Source organism: Hippoglossus hippoglossus, chromosome 13 (assembly GCF_009819705.1).
Source record: "Hippoglossus hippoglossus isolate fHipHip1 chromosome 13, fHipHip1.pri, whole genome shotgun sequence".
In the NCBI taxonomy this organism is placed as follows: domain Eukaryota; kingdom Metazoa; phylum Chordata; class Actinopteri; order Pleuronectiformes; family Pleuronectidae; genus Hippoglossus; species Hippoglossus hippoglossus.
Window position 1 is genome coordinate 19539118 of NC_047163.1, and position 20177 is coordinate 19559294.

General features: G+C 44.0%; 1 long non-coding RNA gene across 1 annotated transcript; it reads left to right on the forward strand.

Annotated features, from left to right (window-relative positions):
- The first annotated feature begins 546 nt into the window (after positions 1-546).
- LOC117773023 lies at positions 547-16535 on the forward strand. The gene is made up of 3 exons (XR_004615866.1): positions 547-755; positions 3143-3235; positions 16420-16535. It is a non-coding gene; the product is annotated as an uncharacterized LOC117773023 (long non-coding RNA).
- Positions 16536-20177: the final 3642 nt, after the last annotated feature.

Genomic DNA, 20177 nt, shown 5'->3' on the forward strand with positions numbered 1-20177 from the left:
GGAGCCAGGTCGGTTGCTGTCCCGGCGCTCTTCACTGGGATGCATCGGCCGAGGAGAAGAGCGTCGTGTGCCAGTCACTGCTGGGAAAAGGCGTCTAGTAAAATTCTTTTAGGGCAGAGCTGTCACACAACAAGACACGCACGCCTATAAATAATTCAGTGTACTTTGACATGGCAGCGTATCCACTGTTCACAACCCGGCGAGAAACAAAATCCCACACCACCCAAAGAAAGATTCAAACAACACGGGGAGTGCTTCCCCAATCGGTTGTTTCGGATGATCCGGGATGTTCAGCTTGTGTCGGTGGGAAGATGCTGCTGTATGCGCCGGCGGCTCCGGTGGTAGTAGGCGTGTATGCTGGGACGCCCAAAGTCTCCAGTACCGTGCGTATGCTGGGATGCGCTGGGTCTCCAGTACACTGTCTTGCTCCTAAAGCTCCAAGCCAGCCTTATTCCCAGCCTCCTGACGTCAGGCCGCGGCCCGACCAATCAGCGGCGCGCCATGCCAGCAATCATCAAGCCGCCCCATCATAACCCAGCGACGGCTCTGCCTGCTATTTATGCCGCACACTCAAGACACCAATTGTCACGAATTTCCCTGCAAACTGTCATATGTAAGTGAATGTGTTTGGAGGAAGCTGCGGCGGCGGCGGCGGCGGCGGAGGGCGAGCGGCGGCGGAGGGAGAGACGCCACTTTCCAGCCGCTGAGCGAATCCGCCTGGGCATGAGGGGGACATGACGGAGGAATCTGAGCAGGTAGATACGGTGGCGTCTCCGGGACCGAGGGGCTGGAGGCGCGTGTTGCGTGGCGCGCGGCCACTTTATTCGCGTGAAGTTACTTTGTGCCAGAGAATTACGCACGAGTTTGGCATATGTTTGGCTCGGGGTACGTGTGTTGTTAATATCCCAAATAAAGCGGCTGTGCGTGGAAATATAAAGTCCTCGGTGTAGAGGGGGGGGTGTTTGATCACACAGTCGGAAGCTGTGATCTTATTCAGGGGATGGGGTTTTTTGGAGACGTTGCCGTTAACTTCTCCCCCCACACACCACCCCTCTCAAGTGCCGTGGCAACATTACAGGCTGTCAGGTGTATTTACCGAAAGAGTGTTTCCCTGTGCATCAGCAGTAGCGCACTTTTAGCACTTTCCAGCTTGGTGCGAAGGAGAGGAAGCGTGGAAGTGAAAGACAGAAAGGCTCTAAAGTTGACAGCTCGCGCGGCTCAGCTCGTCATGGGGCTCGCGGCCCAGACACCTCGGACAATTCATTAAGGGAGGTTCAATCCACTTCAAGTCCACCTTAAGTAAATAACACCGTGAGCCGAACAGCCTCTCGGATTATTTATCCCCCCCATCAAAGAGATCAAGTCAAGTATACTGAGTTGGATATTTAAAGACCTGAAGTATTTAACAATTCAAAGATTTGTTTGTTTTCTTCCCTTGTTCGGTTTCATTAAATAGATTGTCTAGTCTGGAGGAAAAGAAAGGGGGAAAAAAAGTACGCTCGCTGAACAAATTCGTTTCGTTCCACCATCTAATCAAGATGTGCGTTTGCCAGGAAACAAGTTTGTATTAATTAATCTGTGAAACGTTTGTTTACACGAACTGTTCTGCTGTGGCCTCCGAGACAACGAGCTGAATAAACGCACAAGTACAATAAGGAAATGTTGTATTTGTCTTTGTTCGTCTTCAGATGGAATCAGCTGGGCTCTTTGCGCACTTTAACGCAGGGGGGGGGGGGGGCGATCCAGGGACACCCATTTATTCTGTACCAATAGCCCGCCAGCATCCTCCTGCATATGGGCTGCTTCTCATGCAAAACGCCAGCCCGTCCCCGTCCAGCTGCCTCTAAGCGTCTGGGGAGCACCCCTTCAACAGGACATGTGTTACTGGCTGGAGGAACAAGAGATAAGGCTTCGCAACACGCACACTCCATCTCTTCCTCTCTCTTTTCCCTCTTTTCTTTAAATTTTCACGTCGCCACCTCCTCAGTCAGCCGTTCTCTCTTTCCTTTCTTGTACCACCATACTTCCATGTTTTTTTTCCTCCTGTTTGTGGGACGAGGGCATCCTGCTCAGCGTCTGGTTATGTTTCCATCACCGGGACAGTGTGGGTCATTGCGCACCGTGACAACCTGGCGGGTCACAGTTCTGCATATGAGGACAAGCAGCGTAGAAAAATATTATTCGTTGAGCTTCTGGGCGACAGGGCTCCTATTTCTGTTTTTTCCTTCTGTGTTAAAACCTCCAGACGTGCATGGAAATAACCACTGAGAGCTGGCAGTCTGCGGGCCTCCAACCACCGCACGAACTTGTAAATGCAGCATGTAAACGACAAAAGTTGTTGTTATTTCCATGTGTAGAAGATGCCTCGATAGTCTGTCAGTGGGGATAATCTCTGCCTGATTTAGAATAAGCCAGAGAGAGAGAAAGCCAGGCGCACAGAGGAAGATTAATCCACGAACAGAGGGAAATCAAAATATAGGCTATAGGCTTAAAAATATCTCAGCTCCCCTCAAGGCAGAGACACTATTAAATGCAAAAAAATGGTTTTAACCTTACCACTGTAATCCCTCACTATAAGCGATAGATTTTTTTTATGCTCTCACATTTCCATTCTGGTGCGGGCAGAAGTTGGAAATTAGAATTTGTGGCGCAGCGTTTGTGCGCACGTTAAACAAAACAAAACTTCACGTCTCCCTCCTTTTGTCTCTGAGTGGCTGGAGGTGGGTTTGGATGGCAGGAGGCCTCGTCAGCAGGCCTGCTCGCAAAATGAAAATCACAGCAAAGCAGCAGTGACAAATTAAAATATAAACACCCAATTTAATCTAAAATGTCTTTTCACTGCTGCCCTCTAAGAGGAGTTTCTAAATTTACATTTTATTTTCGAGGCGTTGGTTTCAGCTCCTGGAAACTCTCACTCCGACCCCGGCAGGCCGTGCAGCCTCAGATAAGAACAGGGATCTCTCCTGGATCGGGGCCGCGGTGTTGTACAGCAGCCCAGGAGATTTGGGGTTTATGAAGTGCAGACAAGTGAAGTGGTACACTGCGAGATAATTAATCTGAGATAATGAATGAGGCTGTGAAGATGCATGCAATCATTAATTCTAATCATGACACGTTTATTTGTCTCCCCTCTCTCCCCCAGGCTCAGTTTAGCGACACAGTGTCACCACAACAGTGTGCGAGGGGCTCCGGCTGGAGGAAGGACGGAGGGAAGACTGAATGCTGCACGGAGCAGGTGATTAGATGGGTTTGGGGGGGAGAGAGAGAGGGGGGGGGGGGAGGGAGGTGTTTAAATTATGAGAGAGAGAGAGATACTCCGAGCAGTTTCCCGTGGTGGCCAGGACGTGATACCGGGAGGATGTGAACCTAATACCCAGGTCCTAACCCGGGCCAGTGAGACCGAGCAGGGACCGCGGACTGGAGCTTTGATCCGCTGAGCGCACCGGGGTGGAGGTGGGTGTTGGGGGGGGGGGGTACCGGTCTGCTGCTCGGTTCTGCTGGTGGCAGCCTAACTGCAAGATGACGATGATGATTGTTGTTGTTCTTATTATCATTATCATTATTATTATTATTATTATTATTATTATTATTATTATTATTATTATTATTATTATCATTATTATTATTATTATTATTATTATTATTATACGGTGCTGGTATTAATATTTCATACTAAGGTGCATTGATCATTCTGATTTACGACTTCATTTATTTTAGGAATAAACGGACCATTAAAAAAAAAAGTTAATATTATCTGTTGACATTTTTATTTCTATTCCCACTATAGGTAAACATCACTGAATGTAAAACTATGAATTATTCGAAGAAGGGTTTGATGTTATTTACATAAACTTTTTAAAAACAATTTTTTTTAAACGAATTTAAAAAAAGCATTTTATTTCATAGTTTTTATTTTATAAAAAAATGCACATTTACATTTAAAGAAAACAGTCGCCACAATGAATCTGTTATTTAAAAGCTTTGTGCCAAACTGCACATTTACCCCAAAGTTTATCGTCATGTTCATAAACTTTAAGTGAGTTTGTAGAGGAGATGTCGGAGGAGGGAGAGAGTGGTGGGCATTTCTCTGTTTCTGCCAGGCTGTCAATCATTCTTCACGGCGTTATCACGCCCTCCCAGGACCGAAATCCATCCATCCATTCATCCATCCATCCAATCATCCATCCAATCATCCATCCACCCATCCATCCATCCATCCACCCATCCATCCATCCATCCGTGCCTCTGTGTGTCCACCGCGGTGCGCGATGCTCACGCAGCAGAAAAGGCCATGGAGCTGACACATCAGGGGGGATTCTGAACGTGTAACCCACATGACTGGATGGGCTGCAGCAGCTACCGCAAAGCACGCAAAGTCCCACAGTCGACTGGCCAAGCTGTGTGTGTGCGTGTGTTTGTGTGTGTGTGTGTGTGTGTGTCCCTCCTCCTCCTGTAGATCAGGGGCCAAACATATGCCGATGTGAACTCAACGTGGATTATTGAGCCAACAGCAACTCTATGCAAACATTTTCCAGACTTTTCAACTCCGGTCCCAGCCTGTGCTGAAAGAAATCCAATGGGATTTATAGATCATCTCCCTACAGCTGTCCTTTCTCAGTCAGTCAACCCCCCCCCCCCCCCCCCCCCCCCCCCCTCCCCTGCACACACACACACTAGCCAATACTCAGAGGTTGCCATGATCTGCAGCACCATCATCCACCGCTGTCTCCACTGTCCGTGTGTTTTCTCAAGGAGATCATATGACTCAGTGAATTAGTGGGCTGGGGGTGGAGGTGGGGTCCTGGGGGTGAGGAGCGGACGTTGGTTCCAGAGCAGTAACCCTGCATGAGGCCCCGGGGTCACCCGGAAACAAGGCCACCATCACCACGGCAGTCCCACACACTCCTCTAGGGGGCGAATCAATCCTGGCAACGGGAGGTTGCACAGGCCATTATATCACCATCACTGTTAGAAGGCTAATAACTACACCTATTATACACCTAAAGAAGGCATTGCTATTTATATTCCTTCATTTTAACTCAGAACCCACGTCTATCTATCTATCTATCTATCTATCTATCTATCTATCTATCTATCTATCTATTAACAAAATGTAAATAAAGTCATAAACCGTCACCATATTCCGTTTTCAGATTTTTTTATTCAGTGACTGTATTTGGTGAGACACCCAAGTTCTCCCCTCCTGTCACCCATAAATAACAATATTCACACAAACTCAGAGAGCAGCCCGTTAAATCAACAGCGCGGCTCACACAAAACGCCACCGTTCCCATCATATCACTGACTGAGAGCCGTCACTGTAAATCAAAAGTGAAAACGCTCCTTTCTTCTCCCCCCCCCCCCCCCCCCCCCCGCCCCCCATGCTGCAAACAGAGGCGCTGAGAAATGAACATGCACGGGAAGCAGCCCCTAATGCACTTCCCCTAGTTTAGATTAATGGTGCTCCGCGCTTATTCTGCAGTCGGGGTGAAAGGGCTAGGATCACTAATGATTATAATATAATGTGTGGCGATAACCAGTGCCTTTGAGATATTATCGCCCGCTGGCCAATGCTCAGGGGACCGAGCTGCATGGCTGCAGAGCGCCAGATATCTGCTGCTGCTGCTGCTGCTGCTGCTGCTGCTGCTGCTGACGCCACCGCAGCGGATTTCTGCGCCCCTGATATAAAACAAGCCCGCGAGCATGAGGAGGGAACTGGCCGCTGCTGATACAAATATACAGCAGAGCGGAGAGGCCCATGACGCTGCCCATCCACCACACACCGGGACTCCTGTGTGTTATACAGATGAGATGACGAGGATTTTTTTTTTTATCCAGCAGCGCCCGGCCTCTAATTCTCGCCTTATAAATCATGGTGGAAAAAAAATATATCAGTGGGCCTTGATTTTTTTATTTTTTATTATAGTGATTTATTGTCTTCTTCCCGGAACATTTTGTGCATGTTACATGCTTCTAGGGCCAGTGGGAAACCGTGTTAATGGGTTATTTGAGCCCAGAAGGGAGTTCTTGAAATTAAATGAGGGAGGTGTATTTTACAAACTCTTGATTAAAACCTTTCATCGTAAAATGAAACCAGTGTAACAGATAAATAAAAAAGCTTAGAATGATTCTTAAAATTGTGATTTAAGGCCGTCACCGTCCTGTGACGAAAGCACCTCTTTTTGTGAGGTGGTGTGAATGTTTCCAGGTTTTATTTTATTCCAACTCTGTGATTTCACACAATAGAATTCTTCACTGCGCCTTTAGAGAGAAAAAAACAATCACAGCTAAACTTAAAATGTGATTTTATGGCTGCTTTAATTTCTCTGTGGCTCAAACTGTTGGAAGAGAATTTTTCTTTTTTTTCTTGAAATCTCTGGATAGGTTTAAGAATGAGAAATCAGACACGTGCATCTTGTAAATGCAGTCACTGGCCTGTAAAAGTCATTGTTCTCATTTCAAATGTCCCCTCGTCCCAAAGCGCCACAAACAATAAACCCCAGTGGAATCACAGATGTCCATATTTACCTGGAAAAAAAGAAAAAGAAAAAAAAAATCACTGGCATCAAACAAAAGCCAAGAAGCCTCTGATTGTTGTTTAATGTGAACGCGCGCAACTTTTCCAAAGCCGATTAGCCTGGAAATCCCCGCATAATTATCGACATTCACTGATCAATAACAGACAGCTCAGTCCTCAACAGCGTCTGAGGGAAAACACCGCAAGAGAGGGAAGGAGAGGAGGAGGAGGAGGAGGAGGAGGAAGGAGGAGGAAGGAGTGGAGTGAGCGATGCTGCTGCGCTGGACGCTGGATCCCGCGCTATCCATCTTCATTGGAGCTTTTGTGTGCGTAAAAAGCAAAGGCGCGCGCATAAGGTAAAGCCCGCATCAAAGCCGCGGCTTTATTTTTATATCCAATAGATCAGCAGGCAGACAAAGCTTTATTTTCGCCAGGAGAGACATATTTTACCTCTGCCTTACGGTTTTATGTTGGAGAGGTGTCAGCCGGGGGAAATGGATGGCTAATGCATAGGCAAAACGCTGCTCGCCTCGGCATGCTGCACGTCAGAGGGGGACTGCAGGGAAGAGCAGCGGGGATTTAGGGCCCCTGGGGTCCAACACGGGGGACTGAGTACTGGGTGCGGGAGGGGGGCATCCAGCCTCAACTCCTACTGTAACTCATGACACAGTCGAAAAACAGAAGCACAGTTAAAGATACACAAACTCATACGTGAATTTGCCTTTTGAGACAAACACACAGGGCGGCTCCAGTGTTTTGAAGGGGCCTGTGCTTTCTTTTTACCCCCCTCTCTTTCTTTATATCATTGTGTTATTCACCAAAAGAACAATATAATTCCCTCCAATAACTGAATAAATCAAATAGATCTGGTGATCGGTGGTTGAGTCAAAGTCAAATACGTGTCTCAATGAGCTTTGAATGTTGTCCAGGGTTGGGGACAAATGCAGAGCCCTAAAATCACCCAGGAACCCCCCCCCCCACACACGCTCGCACACGCAAATGCACACACACACGCACACGCATACACACACACGCTTACATTTCATATTCATCATTAAACTATTGTATGATGTGCATTTAAGTAACGTATCCCCCTCCCCCCGGAATCCCAAAATGTCAAATAAAATTAAATCGTTCCAGTACCAGTTTTAGGTTTCACGTAACAGTGTGCAAATTAAAACATGACAAATTAATTAGCTTCTTCTTGGAGCTGTCAACCAATGATGACAACTGAATCAAACTCCTGTTGTCATCACCTGGAAGCTCAGGCAAAGTCCATTGAGTGGATGGTACACAAGCACACAGTCAAAGACGCACATCTCAGTTAGACACAGCACATTCGGTTTTTCTGTAACATCCACGTCCGGTCACAGTCATTAGGCAGATCACCTTCAGAACATCCCCAGACAACCACCCACCTTCTCCTGATGTTCAAACATGTTATTATAGCTCATACTGGAGGGGGAAACCAGTGTCACTGGGAATGTAACATGCTTAAAAGCAACTCCAAACAAACTGCAGCCTAGATTATCAAAGAACGCAAGCTAAGGTTCCAATGAGTTTGGCAGTAAACTGATGGGTACAACAATAAGACAAGTCATTTTTACTGTTAACTTACTTGCATTTCCAGAGCTTTCACCTGATGAGGACAACGGACTGTAACTCACCGTGCCGACTGTCGACATTGCTTGAAAGTTTTAGGAAAAAGCTCAGTGGTTGGATCCTGAGAAACTGTTTTTGAATTGTTAGTTTAATCCTGAAATCCTGAAATTAACACGGTAGAATTTGAGGAATTAGAGAAAAAATTATCTGGATAAAAAAAAAAAAAGGACATGTCTACATTGCAACCAAACAAAAAAGAGCTGCCAAGTAGGTTTCCTTTATGCCGGGGGGGAGGGAGTGTCTATAAATTCATCTCCCACCACACGTCACAAAAATCTGCCATGACAGTACATTAATTAGATTTTTTAAATAAATGCATTTGTGGGGGTTAGTGCATTTTCCCATAGTTAAGATGTTAGTGTGGAGTTTTAGTGTCCCATGATGGTCTAAATACTGTTTCAGAGGCTTTTCTCTTCCAGCAATTTACATTAACATGCAAAGAGTCAAATTTAAAGATTTTGTATGGCGCTACAAAACATAAAGCACAAACAAATCTGTTGAAATCAGCCTTGAAATCTCCACATTAGCTGAATCTATTTCACATCTCTCTAACTCGTCCCCATACAGGACTATTAGCTAGTTGTTAAAATCGTGTGCACTGCTCACCCCCCCCCCCCCCCCCCCCCCGACATGAATGCAGATCTCTCGCTATATGCTGCAAAGAGTTAACAAGATTTACAATGCTGCTCAAAACACAGAGCTTCCCTGTCACATTTCCCCCTCATGCTAAATAGAAATCTTAAGAAGTAATTGGAATTTACTGCATACCTGAATAACTGCATATAAATAAGCACACATTTCATTGGGGGGTTCACTGACACTGTTTGGTTGCATAAAAACTGCTGCATACATTATTATACACAGCAAATAATCTTATTTTGCTAGAGCCTCTGCTATATGCTTGGGATTCCGTCCAAATTACCGGGGATTCAAACAAGCGTTTTCAATTTATTAAACCTATATGGGCAACATTTCATTTTAATGGGACAATTTATTTCTGGGAAGGGATTATCAGGGGCTGGTTGAAACCATGGCAGTGTGTAAATCTGACAGTGTTCATCTCATTTAGGGGCAGGCAGCCGTGCTTTCTCTGCTCGGGCCTGTCCTGGTGGACAGAGAAGCAGGGTTCAGGGTGCCTCACAAGGCCCCGACTCCTGTCCCATTTTTTTCCTGCAGCCCAACGGCAAAACTAGCTCGTTGACTTTGGCCATGTCTCCCAGACAAATTCCTCAATTCTCAACACCTTTATGAGCCTGCATGCGCTTACTGAATTTGGTGGAGGAGGACACAAATCCTCCGGATGGGATTGGCAGTCATGCCCCTGGTGTCTCGGCCTGACACGCTCGGGATGTAAAGTGGCCGTCGACGGTGCGACCCCCCAGTCGAGAGGGATTTGGAGATAATGACATTGCCGCCTCTATTAAGATTCACATTAACCATTTCACCACATGACCCCATTTCCCTTTGTCCTAGCCCCTGTGTCAAAATCCTCGCAGTCTTCTCATGCCTTTGGCAATATTCAACGCTGACCAAACAACCTGCATGTGCACAAACTCTGCTCCTGGAAAGGACAAAAGGAGATGTTGTATATATGCAAAGAAATACAGCGGAAATAGCCCCACTTGTTGAAAGTGAATGCCCTTAACATTCATGGAACAAATTATTTGGCTGCAAATCGATCCCCTATGCCTGTATCTGACACACTCTCAGAAATATGACTTGTCTTTTCTTTTCCACTGACTGAAAGGCACTCACACTAAGGGACCTCTCTTTCCCTCTCTCTCTCTGTCACGCATTCATACACACACCAACCCCTAGTTGCCTCCCCTGCTGGCTTCCAGAGCTGTGACTGTGGGAGGGAGGCCAAATTGTTTGTCTCTCCCCGTGTCAAGGCTCTGCAGCGGGGATGAGACCATGAGAACAACTGCTCCCTGTCTGGCTTCTGGCTGATGGCTCCATCAGGTTAGAGCAACAGGGAGTCTGACGCTGGATGAGGTTGAATGTGTGTGTGTGTGTGTGTGTGAGTGTGTGCGTTGACATTTTGAGAGAGGTAGGCTGATCTTCCCAGGAGTAAAGGGTGATGCTGTGCACAACCAAGTTGAGCAGTTAAAAAGAGTTTGAAAACTGATTCGGTAGCCCAGTGCAAAAAAATACTGTTTCACTGAGTTGTTAGAACCAAACATGGACACAAAATGCTTTAGACTGCTAAAGACTGTGACAAACTACAAAACAAAGAACTCACGGACTACGCAATGTGAGCATCCCACCACTAAATCTCATTTTATCCGATGTAATTGATCTACAAACAAAACCCACATTAATACACAATAAGCATGATGCTTCCTGTAGTCTTAAGGTCTATAGTCGCTGCTTCTGCGTGATCTTGTACACTGATGTCAGTGTTGATAATAGAGTGCAGTTTCACCCTAAAATGAGACAAATTGTGATTTGTGAATATGGGCTTGACAAATAAAAATCGATTGATTGGTTGAACATCATGTCAGTCTATATCTAAGTGCTGAATAAGTAAGGACGAGGTTAGCCTCACTCAGCATTAAGATAAGAGGTGGGAAAAGTTATGCCGGATCTCTCCAAGGATAAGAAAGACCAACATCTCTAAAGCTCATTTACAGATGCAAACCATTTTTCTATGTTGATCTGTAAACACACTGAAATTTGAAGGAAAAACACAGACACATTCGTTATGATTATGATCTGTAATTATTAACAGGTAATCCACTACATCTGAGCAGTATCTCTGGTTGTAGCCTATATCACAAGTGTTGGTCTCTGCACAGGTACAATAGCACCAGTCCTGATAACCCCACTGTTACAAAGAGTCTTAAGGTCATCTTTTTTTCACCGGGAGAGATTTGTTTTCTTTTAGTTTTTTTTCATTTTTGTGTCTGTCGCACGTTAGAAGCTTCATCCACCCCCCACTCGCTCGCGGTGAATCCAGCGGTGGATCCTCTGCTGTGGTCACACATCGAATTCTCCTTGACTTCTACGGACGGAGGCCAGGCGGATAAAGTCCACAGAAACTGGAGAGCGTCTCACTTGGACATTATCGTTCATACATGCACCTCCTCCAGGAGAAATACGGAGGAGCTGCAGAGTTCAGTGCATGTCTGAAAGCAGCTGTTTCCCTGCTTCCAGTCTTCATGCTGAGCAAGGCGAGCCACATGCTTACTCCAGTTCTGCACTTAACACGCACACACAGCAATGGTTAATATCAATCTTCTCAACTCAGTCTTGTTATAACAGTGAATTGACTTCCCTTAAATTAAGAACTATTCATTTATCCATACTTCAGTTTCCAAGAAAAATAGATGTTGAAAAAACTGGAGAGAACACTGACAATTGAGTTTTTCACTGTAAAGTGTACAGAAAAACAAATACACAACAAAAAGTATTAATGGGTTATTGCAAATTAGCAAATGTAGGGTGAAGTATATATATATATATATATATACATGGTTATATTTAAAGTTGAGTAACATTAAAGCTGAGGGGTCTCAGGTGGTTCCTGTGCACATGAGGAGCACAGTGCTCCTTTACTCAGGACATAAATACTACACAGGAGCAAGGTGACCGCTGACAGTCATCTAGTATTTATTGGCATTTCCTCTACATTGATTTTCGACAGTGCATCTCATGCAGCATGTGTTGGACAGCGTTGAGTCATATTTCCATCCCTGCTTGTGTGTGACACTGAACTCTTTTTCAGTCCACATCATTCCCCTGCTTCTTCTCCTCTGATAATGTAGATGAGGTGGTTATGCTGCTGCATGGAGAACCCTCCTCCTCTCCCGACTCGCTATGCCTGCAGATGAGTTGAAAGGGTGAGGAGGTCACAACCTTCCTGGGGGATGTTTTACGATGACATGGCTGGCAAGGTCTGATTTGTCTCCACTGGAGCGTGCTGCTGGCGTCTTCACACCCAGCCAGAGAGAAAGAGAGAAATAGAGATAAATAGAGAGAGGGTTGAGAGAAAGAGAGAGTGTGTGCACAGAGGCAAAGTGTTGTTTGGCTGGGTGGGACGGGGAGGGGGGGGTGGGGTCGCTGGTTGCTTGAGGTTGAGCGTCACAGGGTGGAGGAGGGTGGACTGTAAATTAGCTGACTTGGCAAACTGATGGTCAGCGGTATAGTTTCAGAGAACAGCACCCACCTTGACCCCCGCCCAGAACAGCCAGCTGAGCCCCAGAAGGAGGAGTCTGAGCTATCGGACATCAGATGTGACTGTGTAGGTTCAGATCCTAGTTCACTAATTCAGGATACAGTTGTCGTTTATGTTGGGACTTCTTAAAGTCAGGGTTGGTGAGTCGATTCTGAAACACTTTTCATTTTACTTGTTGAAATCCTCTTCACATCCCAACAGCCATCGATAATTAAAAAGAAAAACGATGTGTGTTGTCCCTCGCAGGACTGTTATAAACACGACTGATCATTTTATTTGAATGAAATGATTGGCTGGCGTACCTGTCTGCTCAGCTGGACACACACACCACTGAAGCAGATATGATAGCCAGAAGTTAGCCATCAAGTCAATGAAAAGTCAGCTTCTCGTAGTTGTCGGGCAGTGTGCGTTCATGTGTTCTTGAGGCGTAGCTGTGAAGAGAAGGCCAATGGGAGGGGTGGGATGTATCGTTTGCATTTTTTCTAAGTGTAGCCTGCCTATTGCTAGCTTTTCCAGGATTACCAACCCTAGCTTTAACGCTGATTCAAGGCTTGTGATAATGACAATGCAATGTGGTGTTTAAAACATTAACACACAGATTTCTCTTTTTGTTTGTTTGGATCTTCGTATTCAATATATTGTTCCAGCAATATTCAAGTTAACAGTGACTAAAAAACTGAAGCTTGTGGCAGGTTTTCTTTTCATGAATGCAACATTCAGTCAGGAGGAAATATGTAAATACATTGTCCATTGTTTTCTACAAACTTCCCCAGCAGTCTGACATATTTGGTGTCTTTGAAATGTTTGGATTCATAGACTTGAACGATGTTTGTTTGCACAGTCATGTTTCTAATGACTGATCTACCAGGAGAGCAGTGAGGCACCAGCATTTTCCACAAATTAAATCTTTTTCAGCACCATATACATATATTTTAAAATAAGATCCAATAGGAGGCAAACATGGGTGTCTCTGTAATCGTTTCCAAACGCCTCTTGTCATCTGCCATCCAGACTCAATCACAACTCCTTGATTTTCAAACTAAAATGGGGCCAACCGTATTTCAAAGCCTTGATGTGAGGGGATCGAACACTCGTAAACGTAGCAGAAGTGAAGTCATATAAAGACATATGAGTGTGGACGTAGTTTCAGATTTACTGTTAACTTTTCAAAAAGACAAGTCTCTTTTGGAAAGCTTAGAACATTATTGCCACAAAAGCTCACAATATAAAGTAAATTGGGGTTAGGGTTGGCCTATTTTGAACATATTGATTTCGCACATGCCATTTCTTCAATTGATGCAGATTTGCAATCATGGAGCTCATTAACAGGGGAAGTTATATATCACCCCAAGGTGCTTCAGGTGGGGAGTATAGAGTTAGACAAGATACAGGGGCACACCATAAAAAAGATGCTGGCTTCATTTGCATAGTTTGCTGGAATGCACCCCCCAACGGTGCGTAGGTGGGAGAGTTAACACCCGCGAACACGCAAATCATGTAATCCCTGACACTGGAAGACAAACATAGGAGCAGATCTAATCTAATCAGGAGGAGTTCTTTTATCTGGGCCCAGCCTGGTCACACGAAGAACACAGCCCATTGGAATGGCTGATAGATGGATAGTAAACCATCTCCGTAGTTTTTGTTAGTTTTACTGTCAAAATATTCCCAAACCAGCAATGATTACTCTAACAATTAATGGGTGTTTATCCAGATCCCAGTACATCTTGTTCCTCGGTGCCCCAGAGCTCCATCATGTTGATTTTAAAGATTTATTTTGATTACTGTGAAAGATGAAACCATTGGACTTGGTAGAAAAGATGGGAAATCAGAAATACTGAGAGATCAACTTCAACATTGTTGATTTTGGTCTTGTGAACAGATGTGTTGAAATAAAATACTAAAACAGAATCACGTCTCAGCTCCATATCCTCCCCTGATTAGCTGAAGTTGTAGAAATCAGTTCAATGATATTGACATTTAAACGTATTAAAGGTCCCCCTAAATAAAAAATAAAATAGTTTTTCATATTTCCTGCTCATAAAGAATGACTTTTAGAACCTTTGCTTAGGTTAAAGTTTTAACATTAGGGTAGGGAGAGAATTCTTCCTTTTCATTAGTGAACCCTCCTTAAAAAGTTCTACAATAATGTTTGTGTACTGGACGCTGTGTGCAGAGTCTATGGGGCAGAGTGAAGTTAGAACACTTTGCATACTGGTTTATTGCAGTAAAGGTTTTATAGTCATATAGTAAAATAAAATAATTAAATGATCAAAATGATAGGGGGCAAAGGCGGTTAGGAAGACATGTATACACAGCAGTGTTCAGTAAACCCAGATGATTACTGCACAGCCTAACATAAGAATGTGTGTAAATGTAACAGCAACATTTAAATTGACCTGAGTGTACTTCTACATCTTTATCATATCAGTTTGAACTCTTTACAAACATGAACTGAATTCAGTTGAACTGGGCTTCCTCTTGTAAATATTCACTGTGTCAGTTACAGGTAGATGACTGTATGGGCCCCCCCCCCCCTCTGCTCTGTGTAACACTGCGGCCCACCATGCATCAAACACGCCGCCAATTCATCGGGGAGCCATCGCTGGGAATATATAGCAGCTCCTGGGTTACTTTCTATTGTAATAGATGCATTGTGCCGCTAAAGAATATCCCAGCCTGTATTCAAGCAGAATGAACAAAAAGGGAAGCAGAAGAAAGAGTCTGGTGCAGATTCAGGGGGAAGTAGCATAATTAGAAAGAGATGGATCGGGGGAGGTTCAGTTGCTCTAGATGTGAAATCTAATTTCTATATAATGTCATTTAAATCCAGTGATCCAGGAATTGTATTTTCACTCGGATTATCGGAATCATCAGCCCGTGAATGCATAAGATACCTGCCACTCATTGTGCATGAGTGCAAGTACGTGTGTATGTGTGTGTGCGTGTGCGTGTGTGTGTCCCTTGTGCAGGATGGCGGGGGTGGGGTAGGGATGGGGGATTTAGTGCTCCTCAAGTTCACAAGTTGCAAGGTTTTTGGGATGAGAATAGTGATGCAAAGTAAGATGAAATCCAGTGGAACTTCAATAAGAAAAAGGTGCAGGGGGTTTAAAGGGAGGTTTTGAAGGCAGCACAGGAAGAGAAAACAAAATGTGTCTGCAGAGAAAAATGATTGTGAACTAATCTAAGCTGAATTTTAGTTTAGAAGCAGCGATGAAATGAAAAAAAAATATCTTCTGGCTGCAGATATGTAGCCTGGCTCTCACCCCTGGAAAATAGCATGTTTTAATGGTTAATGATGTCGCAGCGCACATCATTAAAATATCTCGTCCTGTTTCACGCTGACCGTGTTCTGCTTCACGGGGGAAATATATGTACTCTGCATGTCTGCTGAGGATAATAAAGTTTGTTTTAGGCTCAGCAGCTCTTTAGGGAGAGGTAGAAATTCAGAGAGACAGAATTATGATCAAGGAAGACGCTCCATCATTCATACAGACGATACAACGGCACGCAACACAACTTTATTAATCCCTTGGAGCAATCACAAAGTACAGTTGAGAATAATAAATACGTATTGAAGCCAGTTTATGTGTCACAAGAATAGCATGTGCCCATACTTTATGACCAGCTAAGATGTCTTAAGGCAAAATCAAGAATAAAATAACTATTTCCCCAAAACATGTAGAGGACACAGGTGCATATGGTTTTCTAAGCATTGAGTATTGTCCACCAGTCAGGTTGAAGCATGTGTGGCAGCTTCTCTTTCGTACCGTGCTTTCGTACCGTGCCCAGCATGATGATGATGATGTGTAACCCCAGAGAATACATTGGCAACCTGCGGTTCGTAAATGCCTCACTTCATTCATTCATTAAAGAAAAAACATTTAAGCAGTTCCTCTGAATATTATGTTGCCTGTGATTTCCTTTGCTACAACCACATAATTGGGGAAACAATTTTGTAATGTTTAGACATCATTTTTAGGAGGCAGGTTCGCCACTAGAGCAGCTGGGGGCTTATAATGAGGATAATAAGGCAAACACTCCTCTCTCTCTTTCCCACCAGGAGTCATCCTGCCAGACCATGGACCTGACCAGTGATTGTTGGGATCTTGATGCATTACAGAAACAGTTGGACTATCTTCTATTATCATACTGAATTAAAAACAACAAATATACCACCATGTACGTGTGTGAGTTTCTCTGTTTCATCAGCACAGCATAGTTTGTAAGTACAGCATCATTCAACTCTCATAGATCTGAGCCTCTCGACAGCACATGGACACCTCAAGAACACTAACCTTTCACACTGCACTACCACAGAACATGAAAGAACAAGTGAAGACAAATTCTCTCAAATAGATGATACTAACCTCAAGGTTTGGATTTAGGTCAATTCCATGGTACAGACTGAATCCAAACCCGAAAACAAACTGCAGCACTGTATTGTCCTGTGTTAATGACTAAAGCCACTAGTCACACTGTGGATAGCAGTTGCCTTGTCATAGTTAAAGGTTCAGTGTGTAGAATTTAGTGATATCTAGTGGTGAAGTTTCATGTTGCTGCTGAATACCCCTCCCCTTCCAGACACGAAAGAGAACCTGTGGTAGCCTTCAGTTGTCATAAAAACTAAAACGTTTGTCCAGTCTGGAATACTGTAAAAAACATGGCGGCCTCCGTAGAGAGGACCTGCTCCTTATGTAAGTATAAAGTATTTAAATATAAAGGGCCCATTCTAGGGTAAAGAAAACAACAATTCGTGCAATTTAGATGAACAAACACTAATGAAAAACATCACTAGGATTATTTTATATTCAATTTCTGCCAATAGATCCCTTTCACCTAAATCTTACACACTGGACCTTTAAGGTGAATTCATCCAGCATTGGATGTACAGTGTTTCTACAAACATTCACTGAGGGCTAGTGTCAAATCAATACTCTGTAATAATATATAATATTGGTTTATTGATCACTCTTGATCACTGTCTATTGATCACTGTTTGGCAACAGTCATTCTGTCACTCCAATGACTTCACCATAGCAGAAGCCCTGGTTCAAGTCTGTACATCATCTTTTTGATAATATAATGTGAAAGGGATAGCTCAGTGTTTTCTAACACGCGACAGAGGCAAAAATTAAAAAAGCAGAAAGAAAACAAATATCTCCCGGTGAAAAAGCGGCGCCGTGAGAGGTGCTGTAAACAAGGTCACGTGATCTACACAGCGACGTTAATACGTCACTTCCTGCCTGTGTCTGCTGAAACCGGCTGCTCCACCTCTCGCCTGAATAATGTGGAGGATTTGATGCTGTTGTGAATGTGTCTGTGCAGAGAACCTCCTGCTGTGCTGTACATGTGTGAAAGGCAAACTGTCAACTCTGTAGCCGATGCTCTGGATTTTGCCCGGAGGTCATGTCTGAAAAAGGCATATTTGTCCTCTCTTATTTATCTCTCTTATTTAAGCAAGTCAGAAACGCCCCCAAATGAGCTAAAAACTTAGTTTATGTTTGTGTTAACAACTAGAAAACTAAAATTGAGCCATGCACACTTTACAACAGATATCACACATATGGAAATAAATGACACATTTCCTTTCTGTGGTTGTCCTAAATGGGAAACTCAGAGGACAGTGTATCTGTTAGCTATCAACACAGCTGCATGTGTTTTTTTTTATCTGCTCTCAACAACAGCAACTCAACGGGAAAATCACTGAATCCGAAAAAGGAAAAACAAGCCAGCAGGTCATGATGAGTGATAGATGACTATATTGCTTAGTGATTAGTTTGAATTGGCAATTACCTGCGCCCTGTGGGGCAGTTACGTAAAACACTGCTTGCAACATGTTGAGCGTTCAAAATGCAAATATTTTAGCTACATCCACACTAATGCTAATGAAAACGATCTTTGTCAAGATGAGCGTTTAAACTCCATATCAGACATGATTTCTGTTCACACTGTGCAACACATATCAATTGAACATGCACGTGAATATGGCATGTGCATGCCTTGTGTAAACAGGAAGCACACTGTCTACTCTGTAGTTTGCTGCTTAGATTCAGAAAATAATACAATTGAGGAAAAGGAATGGTGAAAACTAAGAGCAGGGATTTCTTGAACTGACACTGACAAGTTTTAGCAATGCTTTGCATTCACCACTGGTAGTTGGGTCCTGACTGATGAAGAACATGTGGGAGTCTGCCTCATTTTTCAGTTTCCAAAGCCCCAGTTTTCGAGCATTAGTGAAGCCACTTGCGTTGCCAAAAGTCTCCAAGAATCAAAAATTGTGTTAGTGTGAACGTAGACTTAAGCTGCTATCTATTTGAAAACAATGATATTTAGTAGAAAGGAACAGCAAAAGTTGGTATGTGAAGCTTGAGTTACACTTTACAAGGTGAAGAATAAACTTTCCCAGTCACACTATTATATTTGTATTTGGAAAACAATCCTCACTACAGCAGTAGGATTTCCATTTTCATGACTGCATCCAACGCATGCAGTGCATGTCTTACAGAAAGACTGACTAGAGTCTTTTCTGTGCGATGTAAGAGAGTATCCAGAGGGGCTAGCAGCAGCTCACACCTCAGTCCCAGCACGCTGAGCTGACAATAAAACAGAGGAAGCTCTCAGTGGAGCCTACAGGTGTGCTGCATTGTCTTTCCTCTGTGACAGCCCTGAAAGGAGAACACGCTACTCACTGTGGCGAGCCTGATTGTAGTGGCGTTATCGACCAGCTCCCTGGTGTAATTCCCAGATAGAGAGTGGCAGAGACAAACGCAGGTGAAAAAACTCGGAATCTTTTATCTCCACCAAGCAGCCGACGGCAGGGTGAGAGTTCTCCTTTCCCTCAAGCCAAAACACTGAATACTGGCAGGGATGCAGCTGTTATGTACTTCTTCCCCACAAGTCCCAACAGATGCTTTAAACTCACTCAGTTGTTGTGGATGTAGATCTGTGGAGAAGAACATCAAGTCAATTTTAAGAGCAGCTTCAAAGGAGATTCAAGTCATGACGGAGACCAGAACAAATCACAACAGACACAAGCACGGCGGATTAAAGACCTGTGTGTGCACGCTGCACAGATGCACGTCTATCCTCAAACCCACTCAGTATGCTTTTTAAACATCAGTTTGATATTTGATGGAAAAAAGTAAACTTTTACATGAAATGGATTCTATAGGTAAATACAAACACAAGCACCACCTTTTTCATATTGATGTGCTTAGTTCTTGTCTGTTAAGACTTCACTCTGACCTGTAACAACAGCCCACACTGCATCTGGACTTATAACTCTGTGCCACGAGAGCATATGATGCGAGCTCCTCTGCTGTACGATGGGAAATTTCGTACCAGACGAATATTCTGTGTGTTTGATGAATAATTACCTGCTGGAAAGTGGCAATGAATAGAAAAGGCAACAAATGCCACATCTGTTGCCTATGGGGAGAGGAGATCTCAACCCTGCTGGCTTCTACTCTCTGGCTTTATATACACGGGACAAACCGGGCCCAGATAAGTTCCATGCCACTGATCGCACCAGCATCCGGGCCAACCCCCTGTACTTATATCCTATAAATATCCTATACCTCTTTTTCACAAAAATAAATAAGTGTAAGAAGGTTTTTAAAATGTGAAGCCACTAAATAAGTTAATTGACTCCTTTCCCTTTGTCAGTAGAGGAGTTTGCCTTTCTGTATTTTTTCCCCAGGTGAGTCATGTTCAACATCACAGACATGCCAGAAACTGAGAGGCTCACTCACCTCGCCGTCTGGCCAGTGTTGCATCTTGCATGATACAAACAAAATCACCGTTTAACAGTGTTCCCAT